Here is an 18961-nt window from a genome sequence, read left to right on the forward strand (position 1 = left end):
CTAGGGAAAGCATATGCTAAAAGTTTAACATTCATTTCTGAACAAAAAAGTATCCCTACATAGACAGGTCCATGTTTACAGGCTTAAATTTGATGATATCAGTCCCATAAAAATGGATGTTTTCTATTCAATAAAACAAATTTCAGACAAAATTAACACCTTTTTTTTTGCTTTTCTTTGAAATAAAATGAAACAATTTAAGTGACTTATGCGGGTTAATATTATGTAGGCAAGAAAAGGATTTCTAGGCATTTAGAAATTCCCATCTCCATCTGGAGACAGAATGAACTGCCTGTGGGTCCTTGTCTCTGACCCAGGTGGGACTGACAGTGGTGGCCAACATGGCTTTCAGGACGTTTCTAAAAACAACTTTAAGCATTGAAAAATACCTACACTGTTACTTCCTGTGTTGCTTTGGGGTGGTGGGTCCTAGATACGAGTAGCATCAAGTTTGTTTTTCTAAACTGCTTGTCCCCATGAGAATAGTAGAGGCAGTTACAGAAAAAGAAGGAAGAATAAATGTAAAGTTGTACGTGAATTTACAAGTCAGTTTTTATCTGCCCATCTTACCTTGAGGAAGAATGTCATGTATTAACCAAGAATGCTGAAGGTAAAGTTTAGTCCCAGCGGTATCAGATCATGGGAGAAACAATTTATAACTACTGGGAAAATCTGAAGAATCAGTGATTCTGTCATTGATATTATGGTATTCTTCATTTAATGAAAAAACAAGGGTGTATTTATTTATTTATTTTCAATATATGAAGTTTATTGTCAAATTGGTCTCCATACAACACCCAGTGCTCATCCCAAAAGGTGCCCTCCTCAATACCCATCACCTGCCCTCCCCTCTCTCCCACCCCCCATGAACCCTCAGTTTGTTCTCAGTTTTTAAGAGTCTCTTGTGCTTTGGCTCTCTCCCACTCTAACCTCTTTTTTTTTTTCCTTCCCCTCCCCCATGGGTTTCTGTTAAGTTTCTCAGGATCCACATAAGAGTGAAACCATATGGTATCTGTCTTTCTCTGTATGGCTTATTTCACTTAGCATAACACTCTCCAGTTCCATCCACGTTGCTACAAAGGGCCATATTTCATTCTTTCTCATTGCCACATAGTATTCCATTGTGTATATGAACTACAATTTCTTTATCCATTCATCAGTTGATGGACATTTAGGCTCTTTCCATAATTTGGCTATTGTTGAGAGTCCTGCTATAAACATTGGGGTACAAGTGCCACTATGCATCAGTACTCCTGTATCCCTAAAACAAGGGTGTTTTTAAAGAGAACATAACTACTACCAAAAAGGGAAAAGGTGTTTTTAATCTAAGTTTTGAAGGATTGATGAAACATAGACAAGTAGTTTTTTATTTAGAAACTCATAACTTTTCCATGACATGGATAGATATAGCACTATATAACTTAATTTTTTTGTTTTTATTTATTTATTGAGAGGAGAGAGGAGTACAGACAGAGAGAGAGGGAGAGAGAGAGGATCCCAAGCAGGCTCCACATTGTCTGCATAGAGCCTAACGCGGGGCTTGAACTCACAAACTGTGAGATCATGATCTGAGCCGAAACCAAGAGTTGGACACTTCACCAACTGACCCACTCAGGTGTCCCATATAACTTGATTAAACACAGCTCTTTTGATACACAAGAGAATCAGGAGTGGAACAGAGAGGCAGTAAGTTTTGAAAACAAGTACCCTTGTATTAATTGTCTACAGCTATCATAAGGAATTACCACAATTTTGGTGAACTAAACAACACAAATATATTATACAAATATATGTAGGACTTTGGAAGGTTGGAAGTCTGACACAGGTCTCACAAAGCTAAAATCAAGATGTCCACCTGAGCTGGTCACCCTCTGGAGGCTCTAAATGAGAATCTCTTTCCCCACCTTTTCCAACACCTTTCCACGTTCCTTGGTGTGCAGCCTGTTTCTACCTTCAGAACTGGCCCCATGGCAGCTCTCTGAATCATCTGCCATTTCCACATCCTCTTTTTGATCAAAGTTGGGAAAGGTGCTCTGCTTTTAAGGGACTACATGAGTAGTTTGGACCTACATCGAGAATCCAGGATCACCTTCCTACCTAAAAGGTCCTCACTCTTACATCAGCAAAGTCCCTTTTGCCAAGAAAGGAAATATATTATTCTCAAGTGTGGTTGTTTAGAGAACTGTTATTTTGCCTACCACACTCTGTTTCAAAGAAGTTAATACGCTATTTCCATTGTCCTTAAATTCTCTTGCAAAGAATTAAAGAAACCTTTCTCAGTTGCTGACTGCCATACACACACACACACACACACACACACATACAGGTTTGCTCACAAGTAAAAAAAAAGTAACAATAAAATATTTTACATTACATGTTCTTTTACATTACATGTTAATAATAACTAAATTTAACAAATTTTGAATTTTAATATGACTAGTTTTATAAAGTCAATGACGGATGATCATTTTCTTTCTGATAAAATCATAAGCCAGATTTTCTGGGGAAATTAGTAAATGGGGACTGAAAGTCAATGACAATTGCCATTTGTTCTATCTGCTTTAGTGTGAAATTCTTTTATGAAATGAAAGAGCATAAAACTAATATAATTGACGGATGGCAAAAAGTAACAAAAGGTCATCCTGATACTGCTACTCCAACATTTTCAATAGACAAGACACTTCTGTATGGTTGATGTCTAGCAAAAGTTCTCTGAAGTCAAGAGCAGAGTCTTGCCAGTTTTCTTGTTCTCATATAGTGTCTTTGGGGCCCAGTGCCGTCTCAGCAGAACATCACTCTCGAGTCCTAGGAAGTAAAGAAGGGTGCCTTTTAAACAGTACCACATCATTGCATGGAGTTAGTTTTTATATTTGTTCTGTGTTTACATAAATTCTGAGTAGGATTTAACTTATTTCACTGGCGGCCCAACTGGGTCTTCCAATATCTGATTTAGGATGACATACACAATGTTAATCCAGCCTAAAATTATCTTCAAATTAATTAATTTCTATTTGCTAGTAAATTCCACATTTAAATACTCAGGCTGATACTACTTCTTAAAATTATAATAGTAAATAAGATAAGTGAAATCTTGTACTAGAGAAAAATTCCAACCGACTGAGCATTATGTTTCTTGATCAAGGACAGTTTAGCTTTTGGAAACTGGAGAAAATGAAAAACGACTCTAGTCCTTAAAATGGTTACTGTGTAAATCAAATTAGGGATTGACAGTGCAGAAACTTCCTGTAGTTCAACATTCTTCCCAAACCATCTAATCAATAGAAGCATGATCAACAGGAATACAATGTAGTTGTCACCTTAGCCTTTTAAGTGTGGTCAGACAGCACATTGATGAGAGAGAAACGCTAACAATTGGAAGCAATTGAAGAAAAACAGGTAGCATTTCAAGAGCAATAGTAGAAATGTCTGAGTCTTACCTTTAGTATTGACTCCTGCAGAAACACTAATTTCAAGGAAATACATCTTTTGCAATAGAGTTTTTGACACTTCTTATTACTTCGTTCATTTTGTTCCTTAAAATTAGGTAGTAAGGATTCTTATAACTATTTATCCTATAATTGCAAAGCAATTGGAGATTTGAGGGTAAGGATTTTCAAGAATGGAGTCCCGGGACTTCTAGTCATTTATTTCTTTGTCACAGAAATCTGCATTATCTTCCTGGTGGCTATTACCTATGCCACCACACCAAGGAAATTACCTACATCCTAAACTGCTATTTTACTCAAAAAGTATTGATCCCAAGAACAAATAATGTTATATTGTTTTCCATGTTCAAATTAACCTCGAGTAAACCATAAAAAAATTCAACAATGGAAAATGAAACCTAAAATTAGAAAATAATGCATGTAATATGGTCAGATCTATTTATATGCTCATTTATATCATAGTAATTGTTGGATATTTCTAAGAGTGAATCTGCCAAAAACAAACTTTCTTTATAAGAATGGGTCCTAAAAGGAGTTTGATAAAATTATAATGTTTCTCTCTGTATCTTTCTCAGTCTGGTTTTTAAGTTGATTCCCAATTCCGTGCCTGATTTCAAAATATATTTCATGGGACATTTTTACAGACATAGATGTATAAACAGTTGACTCTTGAACAATACAGGTTGAAACAGCATGAGTGTACTTACACACAGATTTTAAAAATAAGTAAATATATTGAAAATTTTTTGGATATTTGAGACAATTTGGAAAAATTGACAGAGGAACCGCATAGCCTAGAAATACTGAAAAAATTAAGAAAAAGTTAGGTATCATTGTAAGAATATATAATAGATATAACATACAAAATATGTGCTAATTAACAATGCTAGTTGTAAGGGTTCCAGTCATCAGTAGGCTGCTGGTAGTTTGTTTATCCCGATGTTTTAAATGATTACCTTCTTTTCATTACACTTTTAGAAACATAATTGGAAATAACTTTCTCTTCAGAATCATCCCTTAAATTTTCTTTCCTCTAAAATGTGATTTAAACAAAACGTAATTTAAAAAAAGCAATTGCTTTTGTAAATATCTTGTGTGTAATGAGAGTAAAGGTAACCATTCTGTTTACTTAAAAAAATGAAATGTTTTAAAAATTTATTTTCCTGTGTATTTTTTGAAGTAGTTTGACCACATACATAATACCATTTTATTTATATTTTCCTCCTCTGAAATCTTAGTTATATGTGAAGAAACATAAGTGTTATGGTGATAACATGTGTCATGTGTTAAACTACCATTGAAATGGAAGGTCTCTTATACATACTTCTGAAAGCAGTAATGCTTATGTTTATATTCCATTTTATTTTTTATTTTTTTAATGTTTATTTTTGAGAGAGAGACAGAGACAGAGTGCGAGTGACTAAGGGGCAGAGAGAGAGGCTGACACAGACTCTGAAGCAGGCTTCAGGCTCTGAGCTGTCAGCATGGACCCCCACAAGGGGCTCAAACTCAAGAACCGTGAGATCATGACCTGAGCCGATTGGATGATCAACCGACTGAGCCACCCAGGTGTGCCATATTCCATTTTAAATTGAATATTTCATTAAAAGAACACGTCTATAAAAGACAAAATAGTAAGCCAACATAATGGCCAAAGGATTTGAGCTACAAAAATGATTATGAAGAATATGAGATTTATACGACCTATCATACGGCACATTACCTAGCCACACGTCTCCATTTCAATTGGTTTCCATAAATCAAGTCAGAATCAGTAATTTTAAAAAAATTAACTTTTGAAGTTTTAAAAATACTCTGGCTCTATTGGTGTATCCATTTCCCTACTCTATAATCTTGTGATTAATAAGCATCCATTTTCAGATTTTTATATATTAATCAAATAATATTGAGAAGTGTTTATATTTACAATATTTGCAAATTTGAAGAGTTATATAAAAAGTATGCAAATAATTATAAACCCAACTCCTCATCAATAGATTAAAGAAGAAATGGGTTGAACTTAAAGAGAAAACTAATGGAAGTGTAACACACTTCTACATTTTAATGTAATCCACTGTATTCTTCAGAACCAATGCTACAGAAATATACGAATTACATCGGTAAGATTTGATTATTTGTATATACTTCCACTGGGCTAACAACCAATGTAGGCATTAAACTTTCGTTTTATCTTCCTCTTAAGAAAAACAATTTTTCTCTAAAACTAGTCTATGTTTTAATGAGAGCATAATGATAGTTAAACTCTCTCTGGTGTCTAAAGACATGGAAGTCAATGCATGACTTCTGTCTTAACATAGTATACTAGATGTAAACAACCGAATTTGTGTAGCAAGTTATCTTAGTCTTACTTTGTTCTCTAAAACACATCTAACATCAAATCTAAAACATATCTAACACAGAATTCACAGTGCAACTCTTTACTCTGAAAAATATCTGAATATATTCATTAGCTAAACATCTAGATATAGTTATATGCACAAATGGATGATTTCCCATTTTTCAAATCTGACTTTTAAAAATCTTAGATAATCTGTAACTTTTTAAGTCAACTGAATATAACTTAAAAAAAATAATAATAAAATAAAATAAAATAAAATAAAATAAAATAAAGACTATTGATATCACTCAACTCCCACAAAATATCCTCACAGAAATAAATTAGCAGAGTAGTGGGAGTAGAGTGTTTACAATAATATGACAGTTTATTGACTCATGGGTGGTATATGATACCATTGCAACAATCTTGGTAACTCATGAGAATTCTCAAACAATTCACCTGATTGACCAGTGTATTGGAGAATATAGTGAAGTCTAATGTAAATCCTGTAATTGCTTGAATAGCAGAGAATATGCAATAAATAATAAGGAAATAAGAAACAATGAATAATAATTTAAACGTTCAATTGCATCTAAGAAAATAATAAAAATCAGATTTTTAAATATTTTAACCCATTCCTGGGTTGCAATCAGATGTCAAAGAGATTCTACCCTCATAAAGCATAGTCTCTGGGTAGACAAGCAATCAATGGAACATAATAGGAAACAGAATAAAAGTAAATGTGGACATGTCTTATATGTTTTCAAATACATTTTTCATAAAGTTAAAGAATTACAAAATATTCTTTTCTTGCTCATCACAAATGTTATTTTATTAACAACTTGTTCAATATGTAAAAAAGTTCAGTAATTTTTTTAATAATACATTAAATATATATATAATCATTTCTAATGTTTTTTTCTTATCCCACCAATATCAGACTTCAACTTAGATTTATGCCTTAAACACAAACTTAAATAAGCAGAATGGTATCAGAGATTGTGACCTGGAATATATCTTGCTAATCAAGCTCACACAACTCAAACAGAAGATATTTCAAGAAGCTTCCCTCATAGATCTTTGGAAGACTGTGCAAATGCTTGTAGAATAACATATTTTCTATCCAAGGACCCAGTCCAGATTCAATTTACAAAAATTGGATCAAACTAGGGAATAATTTTTTTCACAAGAATATAGGTTTTCTTAATTAGCTTTTCAATGTTTGTTTACAAATCATTAACCACTGAACAAGGAGGCTGAAGGAGTGTATGACTTAACACTGAACATATATTACCATAAAAGAATAGTCAGATGTAAATGTGAAACAGCCCTGATATGGGCATCAAAAATAAAACTTAGGACACAAAACTTCAGTTCATGCAGAAATTTTTGAGAAACAAACACAATGGAAGTTTTACTAATATTATAAGGGAATCATTAAATCTGATATTTGTTTCTTTAAAAATGTCTCTCTTCTCTTAATCATGAAATATAGTGCATATTTATTTTAACAGACTTTAAAAGTAATACTTTATCATTTACTAAGCAAGAAAAATGCTAAAAAGAATTATTGTAATTGTGTTAAGTAATTTATTTTGTTTGTATTTGTTCTTGGTTTTCTCCAAATTATTTCTTCTCTTAAATAGAGTATGGAATCACTATTGGCCTAATGAAGTCTCAAATGATTAAAAAATCCCACCATAGGGCAATTACTCAATACTTGAGATAATAACACATTTGCAACAAATTCTTATGGATATCCTTTTCTTTCTTTGAGGAAATGTTTTAACTATGTGTCTTCCAAGAATTTATTAATCAGGATGACAATAAAATAAGCAAATAATATTCAAAATACAACTCTGACTTTATTAACCTTAAAAACATTTCTCTGTTCCCAACTCTGTACATCTGCTTCTCATTTTAGAGATCAGAATTTCTCTCTTGAAAAAATGATAATGAAATTAAGGAAAGAAGGAAGAAAAGAATGAAAGAAAGAAGGAATAGAGGAAGAGAGAGAGGAAAGGACGGAGGAGGGAGAATGGGAGGGAAACAAAAGATAAACCTGATAACCATTAGCCTTAGGACTAGGAAAGTCTTACACAGTAACATATTACTTAATCCTTTACTAAAAGAAAAACCAGGCTGCCACATTATGTAAACTTGTCTATCTATATGAAGTAAAATCTGGATTGTTTTTTTCTACTTGTTTTTAATGCGTTCATTAATAGTACAATTATTATGTTGTAATACTATCAAGAGTTTGGATGGGATTTAGCCTGCTGGCCATGTTCTTTATCTAAAAATGCTAATGCAAACCTCAAGTTGAGAATTTTAATATATTGATCTATCATTTGGCAAATTGCAGGCTAACAGAATTGCACATGCAGCAAGTCAAATATTTCACAGGATTACAAAGCAATATTTATGTGGACACAACTACACTAAACATAAAGTGTCAGCCTATGGTTTCACTTATTCCGTAAATATTTATTGAGCACATTTGTGTGGCTGGGACTGCACTGGAATATGGTGACGCTGTGATAAACAAGGCACAGCTTTTGCAGGAAGAACATTTGTTCAAGGCAATACTTGGCTTTCTGAACGAAGGGTGCTTCTTTAATTTTTTTAATGTTTTTTAAATGTATTCTTTTTTAAAATTTTTTTAACGTTTATTTACTTTTGAGACAGAGAGACAGAGCATGAACGGGGGAGGGTCTGAGACAGAGGGGGACACAGAATCTGAAACAGGCTCCAGGCTCTGAGCTGCCAGCACAAAGCCGACGCAGGGCTTGAACCCACGGACTGCGAGATCATGACCTGAGCCGAAGTCGGACGCTTAACCGACTGAGCCACCCAGGCGCCCCTTTAAATTTATTCTTGAGAGAGAGAGAGAGAGAGAGAGAGACAGAGTGCAAGCAGGGGAGGGGCAGAGAGAGGGAGACACAGAATCTGAAGCAGGCTCCAGGCTCTGACCTGTCAGCACAGAGCCCAACGCAGGGCTAGATTCATGAACCTCGAGATCATGACCTGAACAGAAGTCAGACATTTAACCAATTGAGCCACCCAGGCACCCCAAGGGTGATTCTTTAATGGCTCAAATAAATACATGTTAGGGCTAGCAACCCAAACTTTTAAGAATAGTTTTCCATAGCATTTTGTTCTTTTCAATTAGGGCTTACAATAATTAATATCTTTGTCTAATATATCTTTCCTTATAAATACCAATGTCTAATTGGGGGCATAAAGGAAAAAGATAACATGAAAGTCTCTTAACAACCTACTCAGAACTTTTTTTTTAATGTTTGTTTATTTATTTTGAGAAAGAGAGAAAGAGACAGAACGTAAGCAGGGGAGGGGCAGAGAGAGAGGGAGAGAATTCCAAGCAAGCTCCGTGCTGTAAGGGAAGCCTGACATGGGGCTTGATCTCACAACTCTGAGATCATGACCTGAGCTAAAATCAAGAGTCAGTTGCTTAACCAACTGAGTCATCCAGGCACCCCTGTACTCAGAGCTCTTAAAATACAGTATATGATATATATTTAAGTAAGGAAGAAAGTGAAATGACATTACAAATGACATTACATAATTTAATCCTTCCTTTGGTTGGACTTATTACTTCCCATATACTAACATCTGTGCGTACACCCTTCCCTATCTCAGTAAGTGGCAACTCCATCTTTGCAGTAATTCAGATAAAAACAAGACAAAACAAAACACACCTTGAAGTTATTCTTGGCTCCTCTGTTCTTCTCATACCTGATCTCTGACTCCTTAGGAGAATCTGTTAGTTTGATATTAATAATAATAATAATAGCTATTGCTTACTACATGCTAGGAATTGTTCTGAATGCTGTACACATATATTAACTATTTTAATCCCCACATAATCCCATGGGTTTGACACTTTCTCATGCCCATTTTACAGATGAAAAAAGCACAAGATGTTAAGGTAAGGTCACAAGTTAGGAATTGGAGGAGCCAGAATTTAATCTAGACAGTCTCATGCTAGAGTACATGCACTTAACTATGACCAAGATGGCCATAAAGTCTCCTCCGCTGCACTAAACTTCAGACAGGTTTCTTCTTGACCATAGGCCCCTTACTTCTCTTTTCATAGAGCATTTTCCTCAGCAAACTTGTAATTGCACATTCTTTCTCTACCTCTTTGAAACGTAGATAAATTTTCTCCCAGGTTTTGGCCAGTTTTACAACCCAGGAGTACCTTTCTCAGAGATTGGGGAACCATCCTTTTGAAATATAATCATAGAAGGCGATAGTGTTTTATCCCCCAGTCTCTGTGGGAGGATGGGAGCCTAACTGTGATAGTAACAATTAGAAAACACATATGACCAAATCATAGTTGACCAACTTCCTCTCTAGGACATTTCCACTAGCTTGTCTCAGTGCTTACACTTCCTTTTTTTTTTTTTTTTTTTTTTTTTTTTTTAGCAGAATTGAGTTCAAGCTCTCTCTCTTGTAATAGCCTTGAATAAAGTCACACTTGCCTGTTTAATTTGTCCAGTGCAATTTTTCTTTGACAAATGTCATGCTATTATTTCAAAATGTAACCTGAATACAGACCTTCCTTGCCATCTGCACTGCAAATCACTCTGATCTGAGGCACCATCGTCACTCTTGGATTGATCTTCCTCTGAGTTCTTTCCTCCCTCAGTCTCCTTCAACAGCTGATAGAGTGATCCTGTTAAAACAAAAGTTAGCCATTGGATTCCTTTGCTTAGATCTCTGTCATAGATTGAACTATGGGCCACAATATTCTAGTGAGCCCTTGTATTCATACCCTTTGCCTTGTGACTTTATATTTCCTCCACTAGAGGTGGAATGCATCCTCCAGCCTCTTGACTTTGGACTCAGCCATGTGACTTGCTTTGACCAGTGAAATATTAGTGGAGGCAACACAAGCAGAAACTTGAACTGTCTTTGTGCATTTAAACTTGCTCCCATGTACCTCTAGTATCACTAGAAAAGAACATGCCCTGAGTAGCCCATGGGTCCAAGGAGCATAAGAGAACCTGGAGCAGATCTGGACCAATCTTTATCTTGGGAGGAAGCTCATCTGAGACCACATTAGGTCAGCTGACCAACACAACCAAATAGGCATGAGTGAGAACAGATGGTTGTTTGCTAAGCTAGTAGGTTTAGAAATGATTTGTTACACTGAATTATTGTGACAGAAGCTGATGGATAAATCTGCCAATGCCCCTCTCCCTGCCTTACCCAGAGCAAGGTGGCCTTTAATGAGGTCTTGTGCTGCTACCTCTCTAAACTCCTCTCTTGTCCACGTCTCTTTTACCTGCTGCACTCCATCCACACTGATGCCCTTGTTCCTCCTCAAACAGGAAACAAGCTTGCTCCTACTTCAGGGCTTTGCATTTGCTGTTGTCTCTGCTTAAAATTCTCTTCCCCCCAGGTATCTTCACAATGCTTGTCCTCAACTCCTTTATATTTTTACTCAAAGGTTACCTATCACTGGGACCTCCCTTGCCCAGCCAACTTAAGATTTTGTACCCTTTGGCATCCTGTTTCCCTTTCCCTACTGATTTTGTTGTTTGTCATTTGAATTTTTTTTGAAGGTTTATTTATTTTGAGAGAGAGAGAGGGCGACAGAGTATGAGCGGGGAGGGGCAGAGAGAGGGAGACACAGAATCTGAAGCAGACTCCAGGCTCTGAGCTGTCAGCACAGACTCCAACTCATCAACTGCGAGATCATGTCCTGAGCCGAAGTCAGACTCTCAACCGACTGAGCCACCCAGGCGCCCCCCGGTTGTTTATCATTTGTTACCATCTAGCATATTTGTTGCCTTGATTCTTTTTTTTTTTTTAATTTTTTTCAACGTTTTTTATTTATTTTTGGGACAGAGAGAGACAGAGCATGAACGGGGGGGGGGGGGGTGCAGAGAGAGAGGGAGACACAGAATCGGAAACAGGCTCCAGGCTCCGAGCCATCAGCCCAGAGCCTGACGCGGGGCTCGAACTCACGGACCGCGAGATCGTGACCTGGCTGAAGTCGGACGCTTAACCGACTGCGCCACCCAGGCACCCCTTGTTGCCTTGATTCTTGACTGATCTTCCATTACAATATGTCTCATGAATGCAGATCTATTTTGTTTTAATGTTATATCCCCACCACTCAAAACAGTGAGTGGTGGACAAATACTGGGTATAAGAATGAATTTGTATGAATGTCTTTCTATGCAAGTCAGGGTCTCTCTGGTACCCAGCTGCCATAGACATTCTTTCCTCACAACTGGGACTACCTACCCACTCTTGCAGGCTCAGTCTTATGTTGGCTTCTCATATTAAATTTGGGGAGAAGTAAGCTGAAGAGCCATAATTCAGCTGGAAATTCAACATTAAGGTATTTGGTTTGACTGTTAATCCTTATATCCTGTTTCTTTAAACTGAGCTTCTCATTTATGCCATGCTGGCCACTGGGTTCTTGTCATATTTCCCCAACTGAAGTATCCCTGATAAGCCAGGATTTAAGCAGTATCTTGTTTTTCTTCACCTCCTCTGGCCACTAAAGCTTCTCCATACCCGCCCCCCCCCCCCCCCCCCCCGCCGATTCCTATGATGGACTTCTGCCTTTAAACCAGCATAAAAAGGCAGAGGGGGATTGAAGAGGAAAGGGGACCAGTCAGAGTTTCCTTGGTTGCTTCTGAGTGAGGAAGCAGATTCAGCAGTTTACTAGAACACTGATGTTAGAATAGCACAGATTTTGAGAGCAGTACCAATTTTGTGTGTTTAACATGAGTCAAGTACTTTTACATACACTTTCTTGTTGATGTTAATCCTCATAATGACAAAATGAAAGGTAGTTTCATCTCTGTTTTATTGATTAGATAACCAGCTCAGAGGGATTAAGAACAAACCCAAAGATCACAGAACTAGAGAGCAGCTGAGCCAATATTTGAACCTAGAAATTTCTTATTTCAGTCTCTGTTTTTTTAAAGCAGATCACAATTGTTCTAATCAGTTCACATTCAACAATTGTCCTTTCTCTTTCCCTGTCCCGCAATTGTATTGTTTGATTGATTCTTGGTTTCATCCATCAGACTATAAACACTATCGAGAATATGGAATGTGTCTTTCCCTCTCCATTTCCTTTTTACTGCTGCCAAGGAATGAACACAGTATTTCATGAAGTAGGCACAAGTAATTATTTCTTACCCAGAAGTAAATGTATCTTATAGCGTATAGATAAATATTTTGTATAAAAATTATTTTTTAATATTTATTTATTTTTTGAGAGAGGGAGAAGAGCGTGAGAGGGGGAGGGGGAGAGAGAAACACACAGAAGCCAAAGCAGGCTCTAGGCTCCCAGCTGTCAGCACAGAGCCCGACGCAGGGCTTGAACCCACAAATGGTGGGATCGTGACCTGAACTGAAGTCAGATGCTTAATGGACTGAGCCACCCAGGTGCCCCTTTATGGGTAAATATTTTAAAGATATGATATGTTATATTTCTTGATTTATCTTGATTAGGGCTACTATTCCTAAGCTCCCAAGAATGGAAATCAGTAGCAATCATGGCATCCTTTCCTTACGCTCTGGGCTATCATCATTACAAATGAAATGTATTAATTTTTTTCTACTCTTGCTTTACCACGGTGCTATCATTATTATTACTTTTTTTTAAAAAAAAAGTGTCTAGAATGTTGAGTCAGTAAGTCAGTGGCTCTACTCTCTAGTGCAGGCTGCTGGCTATCTAGCCCCTTGACACATAAACCATTTAACTAATTTACTACTAGGTATTAAAGTAGTCTCAGTTTTGTATTGAATGTGATAGTAGTTTTTACAAATTTTCCAGACTGAGAAACTTTCAAATACAATGAGTTTCAGTACACACAAATTACTATTTATCACTGACTCCACATATGTTGATTGGGTCATTATGAGTTATTGGATCATAACTAACAATTACTAATAAAATAATAAGATAATTTTAATTATCTCATTACTCAACATTTTAGGCTTTTAAAAAAATGCTGCATCACATTTAGATTGTTGAGTCTCAGTACCTATAAACCGGTCCTCGAGATTCACTCGCACTGATCTGACTTTCTGAGTCCCACCAAACATTCAAATTTACTCTGTGCCTCTTCTGAATGCCTAAAAAGACGTGAATATAAAAATGAGTACTTCATCTTGGATAATTCATTTTGGATGTTGGGTTTTGCTTGCTGCAGAGAAGCTTTTTGAAGTGTCTTACGTGCCTATCCTGTACAATTTAGTCTGCAGATAACTGTAATATGGGAAGATATCAAAAGTGAATGTTTTAGAGAAATAATACCTTTTTTGAACAAGTCAAATTGCCTGTCCTTGACGCTTTTTATCCTTATGGCATGTCAAAACACTTCAATATTCACTGACCTTTCAAAGTTTGTAGTTCTAGCTCTTTTAGGGAGCTTTTGAAATTATGTAATACTCTGCACTACACTTTACCTTTTGTACTTGTAATTCATGTGAATCATGTTCGCTGCACCTTATTTTTCCTTTTATCCATTTACAAGCTATACAGTGAGATATTTCAAAATTTTAACCATTTGAGGAAAAAATTCAAAATAGTTCAGTTACTTGGAAAGAGAAACAATGAGATGTTTAGTTCTTATTTCCTCTAACCTCTCACTTAACTCGTTGATGGAAGATTGGAGTTTTCATTGAGAAGGACGCTCTCTGGGCACTCCAGCAATATTACCTGCAAAAATGTTTTAGTACTGTAGATGAACTCAGGTGAAGGATTCTTTGCTACACTTAGGATATGCCAAATTAATTGCACACCGGTTAATCTGTGATTTGGAGAAATCATTATTAGTTACAACACATTGCTTCTTCGATGACAAGAATATGTGTGTGACATTTGCTGTCTGTGTATCTCAGTAAATACATGCATCATAGTGCATTTGGCAGCACCTGAGAGAAATGATACATTTTAAAGCAATTCTATAATGTGGCACTATAAATGTCTGCAGGTGTTTGTCTTTGGAAATGTCGCCTAGTTACTCCAGCTAATTTCTTTGCATACAGCACCCCCTGCCTTCAGTAAATGAAAAATAGATGTACAAATAGCTTCAAGGCAGTTTTGTTGATGCAATAGTTGTGATCCTTCAAAGACATTTTATGTCTTCAGTATAAAACATAAACTAAACTAAATAAAGTGTTGGAAATAACAGAGAGAAACAGAGAACACCCAGAGACAAAGACAAATAGAGAAAAAAAAAGAGACGTGGAACAAGAGTGTGGGAGTGCTTTGTGTCTCTCCCTCTTACTAAGCTGGCTGGCGTGGAGCTGAACAGGTAGCACTAATATTCAATCTCTGGAAACATTGGGTGGATGCAGAGTTCATCTGTGGCATCTCTTCACGTACCATCAAATTCACTCACTGAAACAATGGCCTTTCTTCTCCCGGCCACGCCAGAGTGACAGACAGCTGCAATTAGTAGCTGTGGGTAGAAGAATATGGGATTAAAAAAATCAATGTTTCAAGAAGGAGAGATTGATGCTGACACTTTCTTTAATGCCAGGGGACCCGCCAACGTGGACCAATATGTGAGAATGCTATCATCTTTTTTTGATTTTCTTTAAAGGCATATTTTACAATGATTCTAAATGGGAGAAAAAGAAAAGTGTACCGTGAGGAAGAAGAGTTGTATACATGAGTGGTGGGGGGAATCCTAGGGAGATCATATCTTCATCTAAATGGTAAAAGTAAGGTGCTTCCTGTTTCTCCCCCTCTTCAACAATGTGGGTGGTATTAATTGTTCTTTTAGTGTCTTTAACCCAAATGAAACACCAGAGTGCTACAACAATGGAGTTGGAGATCTGGTTGGAGGTAGCAGAAGGACATAGTACGACTTTCTGTTCCTTGCCCATGCTGTCTCTCTTGGAGGCAATAAACACATAGTAAGCAGACATCAAGAGACAGAGATACAGAAAAGAAAGATAAAGACATGGAAGAGAAAAATAGGGCTAGACTTAAAAAAGAGAGAGAAACAAAGAAGGGCTAAGTAACTATTTGATACAGGAAGGAAATGCAGGCCTGGAGAATAGGCAGTGCTTTACGAATAAAGCATTTGGGAGGAATGCTTTCATAGTCAATGTGGCTTTCTCAAAGGTACCCAAGTCATTAGCTGCTTTGCAGCATCAAGCAGCCAAAGATAGAACAATGAATCCAAACAGGAACTAAAGTTTTGTTTGACATTACCTCTAGCAAGAAGTAGTCAAATGGAAATCAATAAAATTGTATGCTATTATAATCCCTGAAGCCTTTTCTGCAGTGTTGTTTGCTTAATGGTTTCAAAGCAATCCAAACTGATAATTCTTAAAACATGTATTTCACTGCCACTTACATTTTTGACGTAGCTTTCTACCAGATAAGTTTATTCGATTTCTTTCTTAATGTTGGTCTTCCAGAATCATTACGACACCCTCCCTGAATACTCTGCCTGGACTGCTCCCTCTTTCATTCCCCCAAGCACCTGGAACTGGCCTCTATTTTTGCACATAGTGTCCTGCCTTGCAATCATCTGTTTCACCAAGGTGAGTTCTTGCGACATTATCAATATGAGGACATAGGTTATTCCTGACTGCACTCCTCCTCAGAGGATGAACAACTGACAATGATTCAGGAATAAGACACCACTGAGAGAATCCTACAACAAAGAGTGCGGCTGAAACACAGAGACCACGACAGACTATAATAGAAAGTTGAGAGAACTGGCTAAACGTTGACCGCATTGCCCTTCCCCCATGCCAGCACAGCATAACAGGGAAATGTCTCCACTGAGCTCTAGTTTCCTCCAAGAGGAAACTAAGAACCCAAGGGGGACAACTGGCCTCATGAGGATGTGCTGGGCTCATTGATGGAGAATTAGACTATGAAGGAGAATGGGGGAAGGGCTTGCAACAACCATCACACAGACCTAAAGAGACCAAATTTATCTGCAGTTCTTAAGTATTAATCCCAATTAGAGATTTTGCTCATCTGTAGAACCAAGTTGAGAGTGCATTCTGTCAGGGAACTCTGCAGAGAGCAGATCTGGCTGATTCAGACCCTCAAGCAAGAAGTTTCCCTGGCTCCAGAACCCAGTTTTCCCATGCCCAGGCAAAGTGGTATGTCAAATCCCCACCCACTGTGAAGAGTGCCTTTTAGCACTATCTGACTAAAAGAGTTAATAAAAACTCCTTAGAGCTGTGCGGCCCAGTGGTTCTTGAGCTGAGAGGCAAGTGAGCAGAACTGTTTGTCTCAGAGCAAAGCGATTACCAGGCATGGAGTGTTCCCATGTTATGCACAGGCAGGGAGATTAATTCATAGCCAAGACTGAGGGTAGGTCCCTGCCCCTCCCACCAGAAGGTGTATTTTGGAAATTGAGAATTGCCTAGAGAAGACTTTCCCCTTCCAGCCTAGGCAAAGGATCTGAGACAGCCCCACCGGCTGTGGAAAGTATTTTCCAGCTCCATCTGACCTGTAGGGCTGGAGACAATTCCTGGAAGTTGTGTAGCTCAGCGGCTCTCAAGCTGAGTGATGGATAAGCAGAGCTGATGGTTTGCAGAGCAAAGCAAGAGGCCTTATTTTGTCAGGAAACTTGGAGTATGGGTCAGCTTGAACTAAGACAACAAAAAGCCTAACCTGCTTTAGAGCTGCTCCTTCGACTGCACTTGGGAAGGAAACCTAACCCATAGCCCTGCTCACTGCTTAATACAGCCTCCAGCCTGTCCAACCAAGAACCCTAACCAGAGATCACAGGAAGCTTCATAGATCATTCAACAACCCTATGTACAGTGGCACTTGAACAGAGACTAGAGCTCATGGCTTCCCTCACCCACAGAGCAAAACCAGTGGCCTCACCTGACCAAGGAATTTAATGCACAGTCTAGACTGGGTCCACAGTGAAATGTATAGACCCTTGGTTTTGTTTTGGTGCCCTGCCAGGGCAGGAAAGTTAATTCATGCTCTCATCTACCAGTGAATATCGTACCCAGTCCCAACATCTAATAAACCTGACCAGAGAATCTAGGCAATCATGGAGCCCATCTTAAAGCCTCACTTGTATAGGGAACCAAGCCAATGGTCCTATCTAACTGTTTTCAGCCAGTGGCACAACCACCATCTCTATCCTCAGACCTCAAACTGTTGCCTTGCCCAAAAATAGACCATAGGAGCAGGCCCCAGCTGCCCAAGGACATCACCAGCAGACATTCACAGAAACCCAAGTTGAGCTGATAGATGAAGAACTGTCTCTGCCACTGCAAACCTATAAAATTCTGGAAGAAGAGCTTGATTATTCAGATTTGCAGATACCAACATGAGGAATCAAGGATCATGAAAAATTGGATAAAGATGACACCACCAAAGGAAACTAATAAAGCTGCAAAAACTGACCCAAAAGGAATGGACATCTATAAACTGTCAGAAAATTAATTCAGAATAATTCTCAAAAACGTTTAGGGAACCACAAGAAAACACAAACAGACAACTAAACAAAATTAGGAAAACAATGCATGAAGAATGAGTTCAACAAGGAAATACAAACCATCAAAATAAACAGAAACTTTAGAGTTGAATAATATAATAACTGAACTGAAGAACTCAACAGAGTTTTAAAAGTAGACGTGAGCATGCAGAAGAAAGAATCAGTGACCTGGAGGAGAGGTTATGGGAAATAACCAACTCAGAAGAGCAGAGAAAGAGAATGAAAAAGAAATAAAGAAAGCCTATGGGGATTATGAGACACAATTAAAAGAAACAATGTTTGCATTTTGGGAATTCCAGGAGGAAAAGAAAAAGAGAAAGGGACAGAAAGTATATTTGACACAATAATAGCTAAAAACTTCTTGAACCTAAGAAGAGAAATGAATATTCAGATCCAGGAGGTCCCAAAACTCCCAAATAGGTTGAACCCAAATAGGACCAGACTGAGACATGTTGTAATTAAATTGTCAAAATTGAAAGACAAAAACCAAAATTTGCAGAGCAGTAAGAGAATAGAGAAAAGTTACATTTAACTTATATGTTAAATGTAAGGCCTAAAACTATGAAACTCCTAAAAGAAAACAGGAATAAAGCTTCTTGACATAGTTCTTGGTAATATTTTTTGGACATGACACCTACAATACAAGCAATAAAATAAAAAAATAAGGAAACTAAAAATATTCTGCA

The 18961-nt window shown here is 37.3% G+C and overlaps 1 long non-coding RNA gene across 2 annotated transcripts in view; it reads right to left on the reverse strand.

The window, feature by feature from the left end:
- Positions 1-2511: 2511 nt before the first annotated feature.
- Positions 2512-18961, reverse strand: part of LOC122235868 — a 30074-nt gene continuing 13624 nt past the window's right edge. Inside the window, exons 1-3 of one of the 2 annotated variants that reach the window (XR_006213962.1) lie at positions 15170-15247; positions 10366-10483; positions 2512-2805 (exon numbers count right to left, since the gene is read on the reverse strand). This is a non-coding gene — a long non-coding RNA (uncharacterized LOC122235868). Of the gene's footprint in view, positions 2806-10365; positions 10484-15169; positions 15248-18961 lie in introns of those variants that run through there. The other variant, XR_006213963.1, reaches the window with a different exon arrangement.

The sequence above is a fragment of the Panthera tigris genome, chromosome F3 (genome assembly GCF_018350195.1).
Source record: "Panthera tigris isolate Pti1 chromosome F3, P.tigris_Pti1_mat1.1, whole genome shotgun sequence".
Classification (NCBI taxonomy): domain Eukaryota; kingdom Metazoa; phylum Chordata; class Mammalia; order Carnivora; family Felidae; genus Panthera; species Panthera tigris.